The sequence below is a fragment of the Symphalangus syndactylus genome, chromosome 10 (assembly GCF_028878055.3).
Source record: "Symphalangus syndactylus isolate Jambi chromosome 10, NHGRI_mSymSyn1-v2.1_pri, whole genome shotgun sequence".
Lineage (NCBI taxonomy): Eukaryota > Metazoa > Chordata > Mammalia > Primates > Hylobatidae > Symphalangus > Symphalangus syndactylus.
This window is the reverse complement of record NC_072432.2, coordinates 9,260,415-9,285,164: the sequence shown is the minus strand read 5'-3', so window position 1 is coordinate 9,285,164 and position 24,750 is coordinate 9,260,415. Positions and strand designations below refer to the sequence as shown.

At 43.7% G+C, this 24,750-nt stretch overlaps 1 long non-coding RNA gene across 1 annotated transcript; it reads right to left on the bottom strand.

Annotated features, from left to right (window-relative positions):
- Positions 1 to 424: 424 nt before the first annotated feature.
- On the bottom strand, positions 425 to 24,007 carry LOC129491379 (uncharacterized). The gene is made up of 3 exons (XR_008660538.2): positions 23,854 to 24,007; positions 3,094 to 3,408; positions 425 to 1,720 (listed from the first exon to the last, which is right to left on the bottom strand). It is a non-coding gene; the product is annotated as an uncharacterized lncRNA (long non-coding RNA).
- Between the last annotated feature and the right edge of the window lie 743 nt (positions 24,008 to 24,750).

Genomic DNA, 24,750 nt, shown 5'->3' with positions numbered 1-24,750 from the left:
ACTGGAAACTTGGCGTGAACAAATTGGCATAAACATTGGCCGGAAGCAGTTTTTCTATCTAAATCTGAGAAAAACAGACTAGGTCATTTTCAAGTTATTTGTGTTATTCATGCATAAATAAAATGAAGCCTGACAGCTTCAAACAGTTGTTTGCTTTTGCACTCTCCAAAAATAGATTGGATCCAAGAAAAGTAACATTTGGTAAACAAATACTCCATGACGGACTGTAAAAAAAAACGAAAGGAAAAAAGAGTGGAGTGCAGTACATTAAATAGAATGGGAAGATGGAAGCGTTTCAAAAGTCACTTTGTGTCAGAAAGTGGAGTCAGGAAAGGTATTATTAGGTGATTATGTGGTTTCTAGAGGCAAATTTAGATAGTCCCCTGGACTCTAAATTAATAGTGTATGCAAGCAGAAGACAAGCTTTCAAATAACATAATTTTTTTTTTTGAGATCTGAAGCACATCTAAACACACAAGGTAACTAAATATATGATGTTCAGGCAAGGAAGAACCAAGCGATTTCTAAATATGTTTTCTAACAGCAGTAGGCTTGGCCCGTAAAACAAACAAAAAAAAGTTTAAAAACTGGGGGAAGAAAAAATATATATATAAAAGATATATTAAAACATCTTGGTTAAAAACCATAGCATCAATGTCTGAAGCCCCTTTCCCCTCATCTATGTATCGAATTAAGTTTAGAAATGCAATTTGTGGGTTTTGAATTCCAGCAGCCAGTAGCAGCTCTCTAAAGAGGGAAAGTGATGGTGCCGACCGCTCCCCAAAGAATGCCTTTTTGGCAAATTTAAAAGTCAGCCTTGACGTCAAGTGACTCCTGAGAAGGCTCCGCATTGAGTTCTGTGAAGCGTGGGCAGATCGGACTTTCACTCTCGAAACTCTGTCGGGGGATGACTACAGACACAGTTTAGGGCAAAACAAAAGCAAGCCAATTCAAACAGAAAGTAAAAATAAGTCAGAGAGCAAAGAACGTGGAGGATGGACCAGGCCTGCTGGGGCCTGCGCTCTGTAACAAGTGCCCTTTGGGGAAGGAGTCGTATCATAGGCTTGCTTTTTATTGCTGTTCCTTCCTAACGGTTGTTAGCAGCAGTTAAATCCATATGGTTGTTCTTGGCAAAATGTATCTTGTCCTCTATTTGTAAAGTGTTTCACCAAACTATAGGCAGAGTAATAGAATTCTATCACTGGAAGTGGGAGAATTTTCCACCTGGGGATTTCACCCGAATGACACCCTTTGGCCATTACCTGGCTCTTAGGATCAGCATGGGTCCATGCACGTGGTAATTCAAGCTAACAATTATCTTGGGACACATCTCAAAACTATTAACTCCCCAGAATGATCCACGGTGTTGATTCTCGGGTGGACGTTCCCAGTGAGTGTTTCCTCCTGCAGAGAAAGCTATGAAATCACTTTTCACCCTAATATCAAGATTGTTCCAGCTGAGCGCGGTGGCTCACGCCTGTAATCCCAGCACTTTGGGAGGCTGAGGCGGGCGAATCACACGAGGCCAGGAGTTCTCGAGTAGCCTGGGCAACATGGCGAAACCTGGTCTCTACTAAAAATACAAAAATTAGCTCGGCATGGTGGCGCCTGCCTGTAATCCCAGCTACTCAGGAGGCTGTGACAGGAGAATCGCTTGAATCCAGGAGGCAGAGGTCGAAGTGAGCAGAGGTGGCGCCAGCCTGGATGACAGAGCAAGACCCTGTTTCAAAAAAAGATTGTTCCTATAGCAATTATAGCAATGCCGTGTCATTGAGGATTCCAACTTGTCATGTGCTTCCTGGATAGGTTTTTACACTCTAGAGAGTTCACTTCCACATTGAGAAGTATGAATAAACACATGCAGTGACTCCTTTGAGATTATTCTTTAGGGATTAAGAAATTAAAGACCTAGGGCATACTATAACAACTCAGCAATGAACAGGCCTCACAGAAATGAGATTGGGAACCCATCAGCATTTCTGCAGAATTTGCAGTTATTTCTAAGTATATTCCCTCCAGGTGCACGGTTAGCTAATCTCACCAGTCCCGTAGATTCCTTGAGGGACTGGTTTACATCTTATTTTTGTATTCAGTTCCTAACACAGTGCCTGATACTCTCCAGGGCTTCGGCAACGTACTGATGCTATGATATCGGTAAGCGTTTCCATCTATAAATAGAGAGAGAGAGAGGTGCTCTGGTTTTGTTTTCTTTTAACAGACTGGCGAAGAAAAATGTTTGGAGGCTAAGATAAAATTTGCACCGATCAGCATAAATGAGTGAGTTGTCTGGAAATGCCACATTGTACATCTGAAATGCTGTATCTACAGGGAGCAGGTGCCTGGTGAAGAGGGACTGTTTGGACACTATGAGCAGAGAGAACTGATGACTTCTACAACAGTCTGCTCTTCAGCTCAATATTCCACCACCAACAGACCTTGGGTTTTGGGGAGTTAATGGGGCACTCAGATGATTAGTGATGGAAACTCCAGGGGAAGTAAGGGTGGGGAAGAAGTGTAGCTTGTAAAAAATTTCCCATCTTTCAGTCCTCAACTTACAACTGGGGGAAAAGTATTACATTTTAAATCCAACCCACAGAAAGGAAAATTCATCAAAATCTCCAAGCCGAATGGGATCTGCGACCCTTTCCATGAAGACAGATCAGATAGGCCTGGTGCAGCTTTCTGCTCTGCTCCCCAGAGCTGTGCAACGTGAGGTCCTTGGGCCATTCCTGCTGCATGAATGCGCATTCTTTGTATTGGAACCCAGAATGTAGGAACTAGTCGCTTTGACAGAGAATCAGGCTGGCCCTGCATCCATGTTAGACATTGCTGTCCTTTTCTTAAGGTTTCTTCATTGTTACATAGTACATCTTGGGAAATGAAACAGAAAGCTAACTGCAGTGTTAATTCTTGGAACTGGCATGAAAACGAAGAGGAGAAGTGACACAGCGGAAGAGCTTATGTTTCAGAATCAAAGACCTGGATTCATTTTCTACCTCTGTACTTGCAGGATTTGTGCAAGATTTTGACCTATTACTTAACCCATCTGAGCCCCAAGGATCCTGATCATAAAATGAGGCTACTTCTTCCTACCTCTGGACAATGTATGGATGGGCTGGGGGCAGAAAAAATTGCCCTGGAAGTCCTCTTTCTTTTCTGGTGCATATCTTCCCCACCAGCAGACTGGGTGGCCTGGACCTCCAAATGTATCCTGACTCCAAGCTGTATGATTCCTTTTCCTTCCAAGCCACAACCGTCTCCATTCTGGATGGCATCCATGTGCTCCTAAAGCTCTCCAGCTTCCTCTCAGACTTCCCGACCATCTCTTCCCCAGGGCACCGTGGGATCCAACGGCATGAACCACATCACCTTATGCCTACTGAAGGCCCTGCCTGGCTTCCTAATGCTCTGCAGACAAAAGAACCCATGAATGTCCAAGCAGAGGCTGGGCCCTGCCAGGTTCTGGCCTCCGTCACCCCTCCCCTCTGCCCATGCCCCGCACATCCTGGCCTTACACCTTCAACTGCCCTGAAACACACCAGGTGCCCTCTGGCCTCCTCTGCCCCCAGCACCCCCTGCCCCCAGCCCTTGCCACAGACCTCCCATGCCTGGCGCTCTTAACGTTTACTTCTCATGTAGAATCTCTCCTCCTTGGAGACGTGAGATTCTTGATCTTTCAAACCAAAGGAGCCTCCACACCTCTCTCCCCACGAAACGCTTTATCCATTTCCTTTGTATCACTCACCTGAATTCTGTTTGTATTTGTCAGTGCCCCCAGAGTGAAAGTGCAGGGCCCTACATGAGCCCAGAAGGTGCTCTTCCCCGAAAGTCTGGGAGAGAAGAGGCTCCTGGAGGCTTGTGAAGCCCACCTCCATTGCAGGTGTGACAGCCAGCAGGGCCCCTCCTGCACCCCGTCCCTGTGCCGCGCCCGGTGCCATGAAACCACTGGACAACTATGAGACGATTGAGCTCATTATTATAAAATAATCACATTTTTCTACTATAAACTTATAGTAATATTCCAGTTTAGACAGAACGAAGAGCATCCGGAGAAACTGAACAATGAGCTCCTGAGATGGACCGTGATTCCCCCGTATGGCTTGGATGGTCGCATGGCAAGATGTGCACACAAGCAAGTGATTAGTGAATTGTGAATGCTTCTGGCAAGTGCTCTGGCTGGAATGTATTTTCAGAGCTTTGTAAATTACCTAATTCCTTTTGCAAAAGAACATTAATGATGCAGGGAGGCCAGTTACATTTTCAGTTATACTTTATTGCATTTTAAAGGGAAATTATCTATTACGGTTGAATTTGCAAAGCTGGGTATTTCCAAAGGTCATGGGATTTGTGCCCTACAGCAGGAAAGGCACATAGTAGAGCCAACTCTTTACTGCCTGTCTGAAGGGTGACTTGGTCTGTTACCTGATTTTGATGGCATCCCCAGGTTCACAGCCAGTCTGCCTCACTTCCCCTTACTGGGTGCGTGGCCCGTGGACAGAGGGTGAAGACATAGATGTGGAAGTGATGGAATCTCAGCCTCGAGACACCCTGCAGCAATGCCGGACAGGATGAGAGAGTTGTAGGCAGGAATGAGTCGAGCCAGGGCTGCAGGAATGACTCTCAGGATGTGACACAGTTTTCCATATCACAAAATACAGGAGAAAGCTGTGCTTTAGGTGGCACAGTTTACAAGGGGTCCAATCTGTTAAATGTGGAATGCTTCAGTCTTATTTCTTGGCTGCTTTCTCACAAGAAGAGCCCAAGGATTGCCAAAGCTAAGACAGACGTTCCTTTTCCCTCTCACCTGAGCCGGCCAGCCCAGCAGGAGTAAGGAAGTGGCATGACTCCGAGTGCTTGGAGAAAATGGCCAGGCATGCTGCTGGGGGGCTCCACAATTGAACCCAAAACCTACTCTCCTCATCCGTTTTGTGTTGCTTAGAATACCTGGACCTGGGTAACTGAGAATAAATAAAATGTATTTCTTACGGTTATGGAGGCTGAGAAGTCCAAGGTTGAAGGGTCACATCTGTTGAGGGCCTTTTTCTTGGTGGGGGCCCTCTCTGCAGAGTCCCAAGATGGCACGCTGCATCACATGGCGAGGGGCTTGAGAGTGTTAATGTGTTAGCTCTGGTCTCTCTTCCTCTTCTCACACAGCCACAAGTTCCCCACTCATGACAGCCCATTAATCCATTAGCCCATGAAAGTAGTAATCCACTGGTCTGGTGCAGTGGCTCACACCTGTAATCCCAGCACTTTGTGAGGCCGAGGTGGGCAGATTGCCTGAGGTCAGGAGTTCGAGACCAGCCTGGCCAACAGGGTGAAACCTCTTCTCTACTAAAAGCACAAAAATTAGCCAGGCATGGTGGTGCACACCTGTAGTCCTGGCTACTCTGGAGGCTGAGGCAGGATAATTGCTAGAAACTGGGAGGTGGAGGCTGCAGTGAGCCGAGATCACATCACTGCACTCCAACCTGGGCGATAGAGCAAGACCCCATCAAAAAAAAAAAGGAAGAAAGGAAGAAAGGAAGAAAGGAAGGAAGAAAGAAAGAAAGAGAGAGAGGAAAGAAAGAAAGAAAGAAAGAAAGAAAGAAAGAAAGAAAGAAAGAAAGAAAGAAAGGAAAAGAAAGAAAGAAAGAAGCTAAGAAAGAAAGAGAGAAGAAAAAGGAAAGTATTAATCCACTCACAAGAACAGAGCCCTCTTGATCTAATCACCTCTCAAAGGCCCCACTTCTAAATACTGCGGCCCTGGGGATTGAATGTCAACATGAGTTTTGGAGGGGACAAATATTCAAGCCACAGCGCCTTCCTGCTTCTTCTCCCACCCGCCATTCCTTGGCGGGTGTATCAGGCTCATAACTCATGGCTCAGTTTCTTCAGGCTGTTTCTTTGAGCTCTGATGCCACCCCCTTCCTGCTCAGCCTCCAGGGCTCTTGCCAAATGTCATAGGTGCAAGGACGTCTTTCCCGAGCCTCCCCTGGAATGGAGACATTAGCCTCCCTTTAGCCTCCAAGCATGTTGCTGCCTTTGGATTCTGGCCCTCACGTGATTCTCACCGTTCCTCGGCCACCCTGGTTGTGCAGGCCTTCCTAGCACATGGTGTCAGGAAAAGCGAGGCTTGATGCCAAGCCCAGCACTCATAGATGCCATCCCCAAGCTCCCAAAGGCTCTCCCCATCCCGAGTACTCGAAGACTTCATTTCAGTCATGGAATTTCCTTCTACAACAGCTTCCTCCTGCACTGTGGATATAAGGTCATGTTTACACATTTCCTTCTGCAGGCTTGTAAATCTCCTGTGCACAAAAACAGGCCTCATTTGGTTCCTTACAGCACCTGGGAGGATATTTAGTGCATAATTGTGTTCAATAAAAGTTAGTTGAGAAAATATGAAATGAAGTAGGGGAAGAGCTCATTCTCTTTAGGACAAAGCAGATACATCTTTCCTACCCCAAGAAAGAAATATGTTTGCCCAACTATTTCAACATGAATTAATCCATCATGATTCATAGTTTATGTAGTTCTTCCTAGATAGATCAAATCAAATCAAAGTCTCATTTGCTTTAATGTAGCAGGGCACAGTTGACACCAGTATGCTGCAACCTAAGGAAAGGCAAATGGTCTGGAGGGAATACATGCACAGACATAATTATTTATTTATTTATTTATTATTATTACTTTTTTTTGAGATGGAGTATCGCTCTGTCACCCAGGCTGGAGTGCAGTGGCACGATCTCAGCTCCCTGCAAACACCGCCTCCAGGGTTCACACCATTCTCCTGCCTCAGCCTCCCGAGTAGCTAGGACTACAGGCGCCCGCCACCACGCCCGGCTAATTTTTTGTATTTTTAATAGAGTCGGGGTTTCACTGTGTTAGCCAGGATGGCCTCGATCTCCTGACCTCGTGATCTGCCCGCCTCGGCCTCCCAAAGTGCTGGGATTAGAGGCGTGAGCCACCGCGCCCGGCCCAGACATAATTTTTAAAATGAGCCTTCTACTCTTTCTCACCCCTCCCTTTCTCCTTCTCCTGGTCGCAGCTCATTCCACCCAACAAGTTGACTTTCTATCAAACATCTGTCACTTGAAAGGAGGCAGGATTTCTATATTTACTTGGGAATCTACAGACTATAAAAAGCCCTTTATTTTGACGGCTAGCAAGGCATTTGCTATATTTATAATGCATGATTGCCATTTTTCTGCAGGTATTCTTTTCTCCATTTAGAGTAACATCATTCAGAACTCCAATGTCTCATCTTTTTGTCATCCAGAGCGCCACGTAGAGTGACTGTGAAGTCAGTAGATGGATAAATTGCATTCATCAATTTTAAATGTCATTGTGATATATCTTTTCAATATGTGTAATAATATATAAAATACATATGGAATCTAGTTACAGTCAAGTTGACAGTCTCTCATGGGGACAATTTAAGTATTAAAAGCTGTAAATATATATTTACTAGTCCCTTATTTTGCTGTTGTGTATTTTGGTAATTTCTCTTACAATTCTCTTGATAACTGCTTTAGTCTCTGAGCATAGTGAGTGTTATATATTTACTTATATATTTGTATTTTTTTCATTGTAAACTCAGTTAAAACATAAGGGAATTAGGGCAAAAGCAAGACAAAACTTTTTCTGTTGAAATGCAAATAAGTAGATAACATAAACCCAGACCAAAATGCACCTTATATGCTATTATGTGCACAGTTAATGATGCTTGCACAGGACATAAAACAGCCAGGCACTGGGCCAGCTCTATGAAGATGGATGGTTATCACCAGATACTGCTGGACTTAAAATAGTATAGTATGCCTGTGTGTGTGTGTGTGTGCGTGTGTGTGTTTAAATGTGCACATACACGCTGAGGTATGTGTTTATTTTTCTGGAAAAATAATCAAGAAAAAGCAACAATTTGGGGGGAAGAATGTGATGAAGGGAAAAGTTTATTTTATAGCTGTCTAGTCTGCTTAAATGTTCAATGTGAAGGGCACTTATTGTTAACCATGAAAAAAGTCAGTACAAGTTATCCTGGTGCAATCAAAATCACACACCTCTGTATTTTAAAATCAACTAAAATCGATGGTGTTTTGGGGGGTTTTGTTTTGAGACAGAGTCTTGCTCTGTCTCCCAGGCTGGAGTGCAGTGGCACGATCTTGGCTCATTGAAGCTTCTACCTCCTGGGTTCAAATGATTCTCCTGCCTCAGCCTCCCGAGTAGCTGGGACTACAAGCGAGTGCCACTAAGCCTGGCTAATTTTTGTATTTTTAGTAGAGATGGGTTTTTGCCATGTTGGCCAGGCTGGTCTCGAACTCCTAACCTTAAGTGATCCTCTTGCCTTGGCCTCCCGAAGTGCTGGGATTTCAGGAGTGAGCCACCACACACGGCCCTAAAAAAAGTTATTTTAAAATAACTAAGTTATGACCTATTTGGGGCTTTGATTACTAGATAAGTATATGAATGTAGGGAATTTACTCAAATCATACACATTCTTTTAACACCTTTCCTGTCCTTTGTAGGTTGGCATCGCTATTTCCACTGACTTGCTGAATATTCTGTAGCATGAAGTAGAGAGTTGCTTTGCAGATCTTTCATGCTGGTGCCGGATGCTCTAGGTTCTTCACCAGGTGGAGGCAGTGGGCAGGCCAGCATGTGCTCTAAGCGCCCAGCATAACTGAGCCAGCCCTGCTGCTGAAGGGAATCCCAGGAGACAAAAATCACCTGCTTTGGTTGCTGGCACCTTCATCACCCAGGAATTTTACAGTTAGTGTGCTAACTGCTCCGAAGCTTATAATCATTTTTACAGTCACCTACCGCTTTACAGATGCGTGAAGGAAAATACGAGCTCAGACACACCGCCAGGTCAGGGAGACGTCTTTGCTGACTGCCATCAGAGGGCCCAGCTGCAGCTTTGCCAGGTGAATTTTCTTCTCACCCACAAGAATTTTAAAAAGCAAAGACGGAGATGCCTACATCTAGAAAAAGAGCTTGTTGACAGGCGCTCAGGGTTTTCATGGGGAATGAATCGTGCTGGGAAACCCCTGCCTACTGGCCACCTTATCTATGCTCCCAGCACTGAAAACTCTGAGAATTTTCTTCCACTGCCAATTCCAAGAATGTAGCACATTGCATCACGTCCATTCTCAAAATGAAGGCCCACCCGTGGGAATAATTTAGAATATGCTGCAATGGGAGGGGGGCGAGGTTGGGAGGGTAATGGTTTTGGGAACCTGTTACTTGTTGAAAAAGATGATGTGATGTTTCAGGCAATTTTGGCAATGTATTACTATTTCAAATCTCTTTCAACCTAAATTTGCCAATGGTGCTTTGGACATATTAATTCTGGAGATCTTCTTTGTTAAAAGGAAGGTAAGCCATCCTATCTCATTACCAAAACCACAAAGTTTGGGGATAAAAGGAGTGATGTAATACAGCCCCAATGCCTCCTCTCCTAACAGTAGGGGTCATATCCACCTCCTCGTGATGATCGCATTAAAATTAAAGAATTCATGGAAAGTGCACAGAACAGCAGGTGGCCAATACCTCTTTGTCTACCACAAAGAACAACACCAACAGTAACAGCCTCTTAGTGGTATGATCTGAGATTTGAAAGAGCTTGGGAAAAAAGACAGTTGTGGAGAGAATTGTGGATGATTCAAAGTGTCTTGCTCTACCACATTCCTCTCCATGTATCCATATTTATAATTATTCCGTGACACATTTCAGATGGTTTTCATTCATGAAGTTCTCTGGAATGTACCCCACGTATATAAGAATTATAAAGGAAGGAGAAGAACTCGGCCTGGAGAGTATATATACATATATAATAAGATATATATGGCCAAGGCGGGCAGATCACGAGGTCAGGAGATCCAGACCATCCTGGCTAATATGGTGAAACCCTGTCTCTACTAAAAATACAAAAAAAAATTAGACAGGCATGGTGGCATCGCACCTGTAGTCCCAGCTACTTGGGAGGCTCAGGCAGGAGAATCACTTGAACCCAGGAGGCGGAGGTTTCAGTGAGCCAAGACCACGCCAGTGCACTCCAGCCTGGGCAACAGAGCGAGACTCCGTCTCAAAAAAAAAAAAAAAATATATATATATATATATATATATATATAAATCATATATTTGTAATATATAATAACACAAAATAAGGAGATAAGTAATTCAAGTCGATAAAATGCATTTATTCCATTAAAAATACTATTACAGTTAGGATTCAGTTTTTACCATATCTCCGTTGCTGGCACTAAAATGAACCTCTGGACCAGTATAAACTAATTCAGAATTATTTTTTGCTTGCTTCCTCAAAAGATCTCTTCTCCTCTTTCTGCACTGCAGCTGCCTGTCTCTGGGTTCCTGGCTCCCGTATGGCGACGACCCCTTCCATCCCATGCCTCCCGATGAATCCCAACCTCTCCAGTTCTTAGTCAGCCTGGCCCTCGAAATCTGACTTCAAGCCTGCGGCTCACCTGGATTCCACATTCTAGGACCTGGAGTTTCTTCACATTTCACTGGCTGAGCTCCACAGCACTCTGTCCCCTTCTCATTGCTGTTGCTCTGCTGTTTCCTGTGGTCCCTGACTATGCTGGGCCTCTCAGAGGCTTCGGGTAGACTTTTCTTCTAGACTATGAGGCTGTGGCCACATCCGCATGTACAACACAGGAAAGCTCTTGTGGTGATTACAGTCATGAAAACCTTTGTCCCAGCATATAGGCTGAAGGATAATTTGACATGAGGGTGAGATTTGACTCCATTTAATTGGACATTAAATGAAACACATGGCATACCTTTATTTGGTGTTTAAATTATATCTTAGAGAAAATACTTTACACGCTGGGTGCAGTGGCTCCCTTGGGAGGCCAAGGCAGGTGGATCACTTGAGGTCAGGAGTTTGAGACCAGCCTCGTCAACATGGTGAAACCCCGTCTCCAATAAAAATACAAAACTATCCAGGTGTGATGGCACACACTTGTAATCCCAGCTACTCAGGAGGCTGAGACGGGAGGATCACTTAAACCCAAGAGGTGGAGGTTGCAGTGAACCGAGATCACGCCACTGCACTCCGGCCTGGGTGACAGAGCAAGACTCTGTATCCAAAAAAAAAAAAAAAAAAGAAAGAAAATACTGTATACTGTATATTCATAATATTTTTGTCTGACATTTGACATTTTGAATATCTGGTATTATAATTCTATCATAAACAGTGGCCCAAGAACCTACATGGAAATTGGGAAGCTTTTTCCCCATAGAAACATAAAGTTATTTACAAATTAACCTTTAATATCCATCAGTTTGTACACTGGGAACTGATTTCACACAATTTTTACTCTGATCCACAGGTCAAAAGTGACATCATCACCTCCTGAAGGCAAGTCCACACTGGGCCCCAGGAGCTGAGCTGTTGCTTTTCCGGATGACACATTTCCTCACATGCTTCCATCAATTTTTTCTGTGGTCACCACACTCCATGTTACCACATTCTTTGCCTTGCCTGTGTTGGATTATATTAGTGGCTCAGCCCAAACTCTAGACAAAATTGAGTCATCCCGCTCTACTCTGACATGGGATAGTCAAGAACAACTACGTGGAGACCGTATTTGGCGATTCCATGATATTAGAGACAGAAGCTTGGGCTGGGGGAAAGAACAAGCCATTTGAGCAGTGCCCTTCCCTTTCCTTCCTTGAGGAATTCTTATCAATGTGAGGTCACTAACACCTGAAAGACCAAGAATAGAATAGGGGTTTTGGAATGAGGTGCCAAGCAGGTAGGAAAAAGGGTTGGAAATGCTGACACGAGCCCCACCGAGCTCATCAAGGGAGCACATTTGGGTTTGAGCCTAAAGCTCTCAACAGATAAAACTCCATCTCTACTAAAAGTACAAAAATTAGCCAGGTGTAGTGTTGGGTGCCTGTAATCCCAGCTACTCAGGAGGCTGAGACAAGAGAATAGTTTGAACCCAGGAGGCGGAGGTTGCGGTGAGCCAAGATGGTGCCGATGCAATCCAGCTTGGGTGACAAGAGCAAGACTCCATCTCAAAATAAAGAAAAAAAGAAAGAAAGAAACCAGCTGGGCACGGTGGCTCAAACCTATAATTCCAACACTTCGGGAGGCCGAGGTGGGCAGTTTGTCTGAGGTCAGGGGGTTGAGACCAGCCTGGCCAACATAGTGAAACCCTATCTCTACTAAAAGAACAAAAAATGTGCATGGTGGCATGCACCCGTAATCCCAACTACTTGGGAGGCTGAGGCAGGAGAATCACTTAAACCCGGGAGGTAGAGATTGCAGAAAAAATAAATAAATAAATAAATAAATAAATAAATAAATAAATAACCATTTCTGGAGTGGCCTCTCTCCATGCATCCCTCAAGAACCCACAGAAAAGGATCAAGTTGGGGGTTCTGCATCCAAGCCCACCCTCTCAGCTTCTTGCTTTCTGCCTTAGATAAGACTAAAAGATCACAACGTGGCACTACTCCTTGGAAAATTCTTAATAAATACATAGAAGTGTGCAGGGCAGGGCAGCCAAGGTCTGGCATCCCAAGTCTATGCCATGAAATAGTTCAGAATAAGCATTCCAAGACTATCCCACAAACACACAGCAGAACTGAGATGAACACTGAGTTTCCACGATTGTTACAAACAACAACCAGCTGTGGGACGTGGCAGTTTCCCTCTTCCCTATGGTGCAAGGCGTACCATTCCACAGCCTTAGACATCAGTCTGTTATTCCGGCAGCCAAGCACTAGTGCTTCACCTCAGCAGGTGCACTTCCATACCCACAGGCCAGCCAGTGACTCACCCTGGACAGATAAATGCCCTAAAATGGGTGGGGATTGGTAAGAAAGCAGGAAATCATCTCTTCTTGAGATCCAGGAACTTTGCAGAGGCCGCCTTTTCTACCACGCAGAGAAAGCATGTCTGAAGATGAAGCCAGCATTATGTGAAGCAGAATTGCAAGGCACACACTGGAAAACAGAATTCCAGTAATATCGTCGAGCTCCTGGGTTTGGCAATACCTAAGGACAGCCCACTCCTGGGGCTTCTACCTTACCTGAGCCCCTTTGGTTTATTCTAACATGATCACTGGATATGGTGGCTCACGCCTGTAATCCCAGCACTTTGGGAGGCCAAGGTGGGAGGAACACTTGAGGTCAGGAGTTTGAGACCAGTCTGGCCAATGTGACAAAACCCCAGCTGTATTAAAAAGAAAATACCCCCCCAAAAAATTAGCCAGGCATGGTTGTGAGCACCTGTAGTCTCAGCTACTCAGAAGGCTGAAGCAGGAGAATCACTTGAACCTGGGAGGTGGAGGTTGCAGTGAGCTGAGATCGTGCCACTGCACTCCAGCCTGGGCAATAGACTCCATCTCAAAAAAAAAAAAAAAAAAGCTGTATTTTTGCTATTTATCATTCTAAGATTCCTGACTACTGCTCCATGATTTTTTGAAACAGCACGTTGTAGAAATCATATAAAAACAAAAAATGCAGGCTGTATTCACAAAGGGTCAATATCAATCATGCAAACTGCCTCTTATCCATTTATCTATCACTTCTTCATTTCATAACACAGAAAATTAATACCTTATTTTTGAAATAACTTTTAGTTCTTGTAAGGGTCTTCTAATTAAATCCTCATGCAATTTAATTGAAATAACACCAGAAACACATGGATTTGCCAAGTAGTCAATGTGTATTTTTATAGCACAGTAATTTTTTTTTTACTCAGGCTGATACGCTGGGTAGTTTTCTCTTTAAGCAAAAATAGCAGGTGAGATCTGTGTACTAACAAAATGAAATTGCCATATTGGCCATCAGTTCTAGGTGGCGTGAATCCACACAGACCCTATGACTTAAGGAATATGAGGTGCCTAGTTCAAGGCGGGGGTTTCATCTACATAGAGAGAGGGAAAAGGTTGTTCAGAGAAAGGAAGAGTTTCTTTTCTTTTCTTTCCTTTTTTGAAACAGAGTTTCAATCTGATTGCCCAGGTTGGAGTGTAATGGCGCAATCTTGGCTCACTGCAATCTCCACCTCCCAGGTTCAAGTGCCTCAGCCTGTCTCAGCCTCAGCCTCCCGAGTAGCTGGGACAACAAGCACACACCACCACGTCCAGCTAATTTTCGTATTTTCAGTAGAGACAGGGTTTCGCCATGTAGGCAAGGCTGGTCTCAAACTCCTGACCTCAGGTGATCCGCCCACCTCAGCCTCCCAAAGTGCTGGGATTACAGGCGTGAGCCACCACGCCCAGCCAGAAAGGAACGTTTCTAACCTATCCCAAGTATCCTTGTCTAGAGCAACACCAGAATATCTTATCAAAGTGGAGGCTGCTGGGAAACATCCTTTCGGTAGGGAGGGGTTAATGGACGAGGATGGAACACATGTCCTAAGGCAGCCAAAGAAATGGGGACATGCAGGCACCAAAGCGCAGGGCGTGTGTTAGGTGATGGAGAAAAAGAAGATCTTACTAGGTGAGAGGAAAAGAAAGAGGGAGTAAATATTTGTCACTGCTATTTAAAAATAAAATTAAAAAGAGGCCAGAAGCAATGGCTGACCCCTGTAATCCCAGTACTTTGGGAAGCCAAGGCGGGTGGATCACCTGAGGTCAGGAGTTCGAGACCAGACTGACCAACATAGCGAAACCCCGTCTCTACTAAAAATACAAAAATTAGCCGGGTGTGGTGGTGGGTGCCTATAGTCCCAGCTACTCGAGAGGCTGAGGCAGGAGAATCTCTTGAACCCAGGAGGCAGAGGTTGCAGTGAGTTGAGATTGTACCACTGCACTCCAGCCTAGGTGACAGAGAAAGACTCTTTCTCTAAATAAATAAATACTAAAAGTAGATTTCCTCTATGAATTTACTTGAATCATTTTGTCCATCAAGGCACAATCCAATGACCCCAGCAAATAATTCAGCAGACATTACTATAGCTATGATCCAAATGTCAAAGGGGAAAGGTGGATTGAGGGAGAAAAATGTGTGTGTGTAAAATAGTTGATGTGTACAGTGAACTGCAGCACTGAGAAAGAAGAGGAAGAGAACTTATGATGACCACATTTTCTTCTATCCATCATCTCAAATAACATTTGGAAAACAATTTTAGTAATTTTACTTTTAAGATAAAGTAAAATACTGCTAAATGCAATTCTGTTTCGGTGGGTGTAAGCTTTACTTTATAAACAGAGTGTATTGTTCTATATTCTGCACTCTGAAATTCCTGCACTTGGTAATGAGAAGCCATCAGTGAAATTTGCTTGCAGCTAAATTAAAGCCCTCAATCAGCTTCTGACTATGCCAGTTAGTCTATTATAAGAAAGTATTTCTTTTTAACATAATATTATATATATATATGCTCTTGCAGATGTAGGTCTTAAAAGCTTGAGAAGTGCATGATTTATGCATAGTCTTTCAAGACAGAAACTTTAATAGCACTTTTGATTCATAAATGTTTTGTTTTTTTCCTATCACTTTAACAGTAGAACAGAGATATGGATCATCCCCAGTCATTTTTTTTCATTTATGTATACAGATGTAGGTAACCTCATTTATTTGGAAAGTGACTGTCTTGTATTTAGACAGAGCAAATTGGGAAACAGAAGTACTATAAATGTGAACTGCATGTGCTGTGTGTAGCTGCACTCTGGCATCCTAATAATAGCAGAGTTTCTGAAGCTTAGGTATATTCTTGGAGTGACCCAATTCACTCAATCACTTCCCAGATGCAATGAGAGGCTACTGAAGGGTCCAGGACCCTGGCGGATTGGAAGCCTTTGTCCATATTTCAGAATAGCTTTGCTCCAATAACAATAGGTGACATCCTGCATAATACAGGGCCATTTGTACAACTGCCTACCAAAACTTCCTGTTTAGAACGATGCAGAGGGATCTCTGAAAAGCCTGGATAGGTTAGTGAGACAGGAAGCCAGACAACGCTGGGATTTCCAGGATTTTCTGTCCTTGAGGATGAAGCCAAATGTGCAGAGGTCAGGAGAAATTGTGCTATTTCAAAGGAGCAACCAACACCCATTGTTAGGACTGAGTTTACACCTCTGTGAGCTAACCAAAGCTATTTAGAAGACAGACATGCTTGTAACTCAGCTGGATCCAAGCACTTTTTTATAGCTCACCAAGCATCCTGCTTATCTTCTTCAAATTTGAAGCGAGGCATTGAGTTGGTCCTTTTCCAAAGACCAGCACGTATGAAAATAAAACACATTTTCCTCAAATTCTTGAAAATGTGTTATTGCAGTTTAATTTAATTTTGGTGTTTAAAACTTGTCAAATAAAGAAAACAAAGCAATATATCTTCTTAACAAAGTATCACTAAACAACAAAGTTGGAGTCATCACAATTCCTGATTTAAAATTCTGTTCCAAGGCTGGGTGCTGTGGCTAATGCCTTTAATCCCAGCACTTTAGGAGGCCAAGGCAGACAGGTTGCTTGAGTCCAGGAGTTCAAGACCAGCCTGGGCAACATGGTGAAATGCCATCTCTACCAAAAAACCACAAAAATTAGCTAGGTGTGGTATGTGCCTGTGGTCCCAGCTACTTGGGAGGCTGAGGTGGAAGACTGCTTAAGTGCTTGGGCTCGGGAAGTGGAGGTTGCAGTGCACCAATGCACTCCAGCCTAGGTGACAGAGCAAGATCCTGTCTCAAAAAAATAAAATAAAATTATGTTACAAAGCAATAGTAATCAAAACAGTATGACACTGACATAAAAGCAGACACATAGCCGAGTGAAACAAAGGAGAGAGCCCAGAACTAAATCTAAATATATGTGGTCAACTAATTTTTCACAAGGGAGCCAAAAAAACACAATGGGGAAAATATGGTGTCTTCAATAAATTGTCCTGGAAAAACTGAATCTCTAAATGCAAAAGAATGAAATTGGACCCTTATTTTACACCATACTGAAAATAAATTCAAAATGATAAAATAGCTAAATATATGACTGGAAATCGTAAAACTTTCAGAAAATAACATAGGGAAAACTTCTTGACATTGGCCCTGGAAACGATTTTTAAATATCACATAAAAGCTCAGGCTACAAAAGCAAAAATAAATAAATGTGACCACGTTAAACTGAAAAGCTTCTGCACAGCAAAGAAAGCATTCATCAAAATGAAAGGACAACCTACACACTGAAAAAAAAATTGCAAATTATATATTTGACAAAAGATTAATATCCAAAATTTATAAGGAATTCTTATAGTTCAGTAGCAGAAAAACAAATAACCCAATTTAGAAACAGGCAAGGGAGCTGAATCAACGTTTCTTCAGAAAAGACTTAAGAATGGCCAACGGGTATGCGAAAGGGTGCAAAACATCACTAATCATCAAGGAAATGCAAATTAAAACCACTGTGAGATGCCTATTATGAAAAAGACAAGATAACAAATGTTGGCAAGGGTGTGGAGAAAACAGAACCCTATTACACTTTTGGTGTGTATGCAGATTGGCACAACCACTATGGAAGACAGTATGGAGGTGCTTAAAAAACTTAAGAATAAAACTAACATACGAACAGCAGTTTCTCTTCTGGGAATATACCCAAAGCAGATGAACTCATCACTTCATAAAGACGTCTACACTCCCTTGTTCATTACAGCGTTATTCACAATGGCCAAGATATGAAATCCACCAAAGTGTCCGTCAAGGGACAAATGGATAAAGAAAACGTGGTATAAATATATATGGAATGGAATATTATTCACTCTTAAAAAATAAGGATCTGCTGTCATTTACCACAACACGAACGGACCTAAAGGACATTATGCTAAGTGAAGTAAGACAAACACGGAAAGAAAAATGTTACATAATCTCACTTATATATGGAATATAAGGGAAAAAAACACAGACAGATAGAGAGTAAAATTGAGATGACCAGTGGCTGGGTGGGGTTGGGAGAGGAAGTGGTGAAATATAGATCAAAGAATACAAAATAGCAGGTATGTAGGATGAACAAGGAGTCTAGATATCTAATGTACAACATGAAGACCAAAGCTAAAAAGATTAGATCGTGTCAGTTTTTGCTAAGTAGATTTTAGCTGCTCTTATCACACAGAAAAAGTAACTATGTGAGATGATAGATGTGTTAATCTGCTTCACTATTGTAACCATTTTACTACCTATATGTATCCCATAATATTGTGTTGTAAACTCAGATATACACAGTCAAGTTTTAGTTGTTGTTGTTGTTTTCACACGAACTCTCACTCTTGTTCCCCAGGCTGGAGTGCAATGGTGCGATCTTGGCTCACTGCAACCTCTGCCTCCCGGGTTCAAGTGATTCTCCTGCCTCAGCCTCCTGAGTAGCTGCGATTACAGGTGCCTGTCACCACGCCTGGCTAATTTTTATATTTTTAGTAGAGATGGAGTTTCATCATGTTGGTCAGGCTGGTCTCGAACTCCTGACCTCAGGTGATCCACCCGCCTTGGCCTCCCAAAGTGCTGGGATTACAAGCGTGAGCCACCGCACCTGGCCTAAACTTTATTATTATTATTTTTTTAAAGTCCTTTACCCACTAAAAACAAAGAACAAAAAACTATCGCTAGAGAGTAATGCATATTTCTGGTATTGGTTCATGGGACCAAAAGAGAGATCTGGCAAACATACGAATCACTCAGCCTTTTAAGCACCTAGCAAGCATTTACCTGACAGAGAGGCTCTGCACTGTGGGCATTGGGTCTAAGCATGGGCTGCACGTGGTCTCATATCACAGCTCTTCCCTTACTGTGCAGCCATGAGATTTTGAGCAAGTTGCTTCTCTTCACCAAGCCTCTGCTTCCTCACTGTTAGGACAGAGACAACAAGAGTACCTTGTGTTTTGAAATGTAGGAAAAACAGATATGCAGACCATGCAATGGCCCTACCCACTGCAAATCCATAGAAGGGACACTCCTCTCACGGATTCTCTTGAGAATAGGGGGTTAAAGTGACAGCCCCACAACATCTCCGTATTTCCAACAGAGCTTTCCAAAGAGTTTCCAAATAGTCTAAATCCTTTTGGATAGTGACATGTATACCACAGTGGTGCTTGTTTCTGAGATCAGTCTTGGTTTATATGGAAAGAAAAGAGGTTTCACTTGAGGTGCATTGATGCAATACAAAAAAAACGAAAAAAAAAATATTTGGCAACTTTTTTGTTTTGAAGAAAGAATACAGTTAGGATCAAAGCCCAAGAACACGATAAAGCTATAAAGCGTGTTCTCTACTAAAAGAGCAGCTTAGATGTATCGAGCAGTTAGTCTAGGAAAGGCACTGCTATTCACCTTATATGCAATCACATCTGTCATTCTCACACCAATCCTAGGAGGGAGAAGCCAATGTTATCTTAATATAACTAAATGAGAAAACTGAGGCTGCCAAGCCATTGAGAATCTCACCTAACACCACTCAGCTTGTAAGTGGGAAATCAGCCTTGAAACCTAGACAGTATAACCCCAGCACTTCCAAACCTGCCCACCATCCCACCACACTCTATGGCCTAACAGGATGAACTGTGCCTCCCAGCGGAAATTTCATGGACTCTGGAATTGGAACATGGAATCAAATCACATAGCTTTACCTGGGAGGTTGGAGGAAGGCCTCCTGTAGCATCCAGGTCTCATAAAAATTTTATAAATGTGGGCAGACCAGGGAGTATTTCATCAACTGGACCAGCATCAAGGCTTCCAAAGAGATCCCAGTATCATTCCTAAGCAACCATGTGAAGACATGCATGTTACTAGCCTCTCTGAATCTCAGTAACTCACCTATAAAATGAGAATGATAATATCTCACTCCTAGAGTCCTGGGAGATTGGAAGACATCACCTACATGAAATGCTTACAGAAAGCGTGACAGGAGGGCCGGGCGCGGTGGCTCACGCTTGTAATCCCAGCACTTTGGGAGGCCGAGGCGGGCGAATCACGAGGTCAGAAGATCAAGACCACGGTGAAACCCCGTCTCTACTAAAAATACAAAAAATTAGCCGGGCGTGCTGGCGGGCGCCTGTAGTCCCAGCTACTCGGAGAGGCTGAGGCAAGAGAATGGCGTGAACCCGGGAGGCGGAGCTTGCAGTGAGCCGAGATCGCGCCACTGCACTCCAGCCTGGGCGGCAGAGCGAGACTCCGTCTCAAAAAAAAAAAAAAAAAAAAAAAAAAAAAAAAAAAAGAAAGCGTGACAGGAAATGCTTTACACTGGTTTTTCTTGACAATTCTTGATCTTTAAGTTATTTTTTATTTTATTTTATTTATTTTTTGGAATGGAGTCTTGCTCTGTCACCCAGGCTGGAGTGCAGTGGCACCATCTCAGCTCACTGCAACCTCTACCTCCCAGGCTCAAGCGATTCTCATGCCTCAGCCTCCCAAATAGCTAGGATGACAAGCATGTGCCACCACATCTGGCTATTGATCTTTAACTTCTAAATCCCCACCAGCCTGGATAAACTCACATCACCATTTTGCCTAAATCTGCTAGTTTAATAGGCCCCACCTGTTAATACAAAGAGAAAATAACTGCATGCTGTAGTGTTGTCTGATTTCTGTGGTGTAAATTTGAAGCTACTAATGGCTATGATGAGAATATTTACACCATGGAAAGTGGCCAACACTACAAATCAGAGTTGTTTGGTTTGTTTATTTTGTTTTGTTTTGTTTTTACCAAAATACCACTTTTCTTTTTTTTTAACTAGAACCTTCATCACCAGTTCATCTGTCAATTCATTAAATATTTATTGAGAAAAGACTATTCCTGGGCTTGAGGATAGACCAGTAAGTAGGAGAGGTAGGGCTCTGCCTTCATGGAGCCTACATTTTAGTGAAAGGTGACAAATCATAAACAAGTAAATCGGTGAACTTGACAATTTCAAATTTCAATAGAAGGTAAGAAGAAAATAAAGCAAGTGTAGAGTGTGACTTGGGGAGGAGAGGCCATCACTAGGGGGCTATAAGGAAAGGCGCCAATAGGAAGGTGACACCTGAATAGAGCGGAGGATGGCAGGGAGACAGCCACAGGAAGAACCGGGGCAAGAAAATTCCAGGCGGGAGCACATGCACGCAGAGGCTGTGAGGCAGGAGGAGACATAGCCGAGCCTGGAAATGAAGCCAGCTTGCCACCGCCAGATGAACACAGGACATGGCTGTGTGACGATGGTGGCAAGACAGGAACGAGAGCCAACCATGACAGGGCCTTGCAGGCCACACCTGGTGGTGCTTGAGTGGCACCAGCAGGTGCATCCGCAGCTCCAGCTGAGGCTGGATGAGGCAAGTGCTGGAAGAGATGAGGGGCTTCCTAACATGGTCCCATCTGAACCCTTGCTCTCACCTAATAGAACCCTACTCTGTTCTCATTATCATCTTTAGTGGTATCAAGTCCAGGACCAAGGCAGGCACTTCCCCAGATGAAACACCAATAGAGATTGTCCATGGAACCAAATGATCTCCAAACTGAATCAAATGAGCTAGGAGACAATTGATCTTGAACAAGAGACAAGAGAAGTTTGGATATCTGCTACCAGTAGGCACTCTGATACGATATTTTGATTATGAGGTCATGTTGTACCACAACCAGTTTCTCTAACTTGACAGGCACCAGATGCACACACTTGAGTTGTGTTGATAGAAGCTCAGCTGTATCCAGTGACGTGTGACGGGTATCTGTTTCCTTCTTTATTTCAATTGCATGGTTGCCCTGTTTCAGAACCCTATCTAATACCTACAATCGTACTCGAGAAATACAACGTCGGGCAAGTGATTCAACACTGCTATTCCTCAGACTCCTCATCTATAAAATGGACTAATAATATAATAGTATATGCTGGAGTGGGCAGTATGAGGCCTGGACAAATTGAGCTGATGCTTTTATAAGCCCGTAGAGCAATACCTGACACAGAGTTAAGTGTCCAGTAAATACCAACTAATAAATTGATTGCTAATCAAACCTTCTCCATCTGCTCTTTATGGAACTTTGCTCTAGAAAAAAAAAAGCAATCACAGAATTCAGGAGCCTGAATAACCTGTACGGGTTGAGCACCTCAAGTCTGAAAATCTGACACCCGAAATGCTCCAAAATTTGAAACTTTGTGAACACCGACATGATGCTGAAAGGAAACTCTTATTTGGAGCATTTCAGATTTTGGATTTTTGAATTTGTGATACTCAACCGATAAGTAGAATGCAAATATTCCACACTCCAAGATGATGCGATTGGAATAAGGAAGAAAACAGATATCTGTCACAAATCACGGGACACAGCGGGGCTTTCATCCCCCTGTCCCCCTACCTGCGGCTGTGAAAATATGAAATGCTCCAAAAAATCCATAATTCAAAACTCTTCTGGTCCCAAGCACCATGAATAAGGGATACTCAACCGTCCTATTGTTTAGCCACCTTCTGCCCTTGACTGGCGAAAGTCCCCAGGGCAGGGGACTAAGATTTTCTTCCGGAAGCTCCCTGGGAAGCTCTTCATGTAATTCTTATTTCCTCCTGCTCAGTCCTCTACAGAGAAGGGTAGAAGATCTGAGCCAGTCTGGTTTGCTCAAGGGCAGGTGGTTCTTACTCTCTAGCAATACAGGCCCAGTGCCCTAAGCCTTCTGGTCAACCACTCTTCATTATTTTTGCCACTTTCTCCAGAAAAGTTGGGTTTCTTTGCATCCTTTTTGAAATATGTTATAGAGACATGAGCGCAACCCATGCCCTTGGACAGAGGTGTCCTGTCTAGAAGGCCCCATCTCAGGGTCTAGGTCCTGTGTGCCACAGAGGGCCCTGTAAAGCCCTTCTTTCCCAGCCCATCTGTCTGGGGTCACTTGTGACCCCAAGCTCTTTTCTTCCAATATTTGCACCTAACAAGCTTTTTTTTCTAGCATTTGTACTGTTTGAATTTCATCAAGCATATATTCGTGTTTGTTCCAATGGTAAAAATAATATTTTACCATTTAACTACTTTTCTCAAAGAGCATAGGTCCTCTAAATACTAAGTGGTAGGCAGTGTGCTGAGGGCTGGGGCTACCGAGGTGAGTCAGACAAACCCCTGAGTGTGCTGTGCTACCTGCCTGGTGCAGGAAACAGACATCCGAACAGACCATGGGAAAGAAGTGGGTTCTGTGAAGGTGAATAAATGTCCAGGAGGGACATGGGAGGCTGCCTCCAGGGCTGATCTAAACAGAGCCCCACGCCCACCCCAGGTTTTCTGGGGGTTTTACTGCTGCTGCTGCTGATGTGAAAGGTGGTCCATGATGTCGGTGCTCTCCCTTCCTCTCTCTTCCATCCTTCCCAGAACTCTGTGCCTTGGGCCAGGCAAGCTCAACCTTAAAGAGCAGAGGAAGAGGTGAGAAAGAATGAATGAATATTGGTGGCTCACGCCTGTAATCCCAGCACTTTGGGAGACCGAGGCTGGTGGGTCACCTGAGGTCAGGAGTTGGAGACCAGCCTGGCCAACATGGTGAAGCTCGTCTCTACTAAAAATACAAAAATTAGCCAGACGTGATGGCACGGCCTGTAATCCCAGCTACTCAGGATTCTGAAGCAGGACAATCGCTTGAACCTGAGAGGGAGGTGGAGGTTGCTGTGAACCAAGATCGTGCCACTGCACTCCAGCCTGGGCAACAGAGCAAGACTGTCTGAAAAAAAAAAAGAAAAAAGAAAAAAAAAGAATGAATGAATCTACTTCTTCTTCTGTTAAGACAAAAAGGCCCCAAAAAATATTTTCCAGAGGAAGAGATAGAAGAGGTAATAGCAGCTGAGAGCACCTAGAAAAAAACAGCACTTCCCAGCTGTAGCTCTCTCCAGTGAAAACGCTGAACTCGGTGCAAGCATTGTGAAGTTGCAGGCGAGAGAGGCCAGCTCAGAGGGCCCCCTGCCCGCCCCAACAGACCCCACTCACAATCACTGCCGCACATCTGCCCATGGAACAATGGCACCCCGAACTCCTGCTCCAGATCCTCGTCTCCAGCTAACAAATCAGAAAGATGAACGTCCACAGGCAACACAGAAAAGACCATAGAGATCCCTACCCAGGTTTATCCTCTTGCTCAAAGAAAGAAGGTCATGCATTCAGGACAAGTAATGACTTGCTGTAGCTTATCTCCTTCAATCCCAAATAGTTCTCATAGTTGGCTGAGAGAGGAAAGACCAGCGCCTGTAATACCATCTATGATGCCTGCTCCCTTCTATCCCTTCCAACATTTCTCCTTGACAACCCCTCACCAAGAATAAACAGACAGGAAGGCAATGATGAGCTACAAAGTTTTGAGCAACAAAGCAGGTCAAGTGGGGAATGAATACTCCCCAGCAAAACACAGGATCCGATTCAAGAGTTCATTATGAATATAGGCACATAAGTTAAGCCTGCATACACCGAAAATAAAAATAACCGTGCCTGATTTCAAGACTGAGACAGAAGAAAAAAAAATACTCAGATAGATACGGTGGTCATCTTCACAGCCTTTTGAGCTAGCCAATATTCCACTTCAATTGCCTGAGGTTTGCAGTAACTCGCTTTGGGTTCTAAAGGACACAGTGGGCTCACTGTCCCCCTTTGGGTGGCCCTCCCTGCACAGATAAACCAGCGGCATGCGCAGGGCATGAGATAGAAGCCTGTCCACAAGGGAGGAATTATCTTTTACAGGCAATCTGCGAGCACCACTGAAAAATGCTCTTCTGTGATGGAATTATGAATGCTTTCACATCAAACAAAAATGTATTGTCTAAACCCTGGGTGAATATTGGATGTCATTTTTTTTTCTGCTCAGCATTTTGATATAACTATGCAATAATCTCC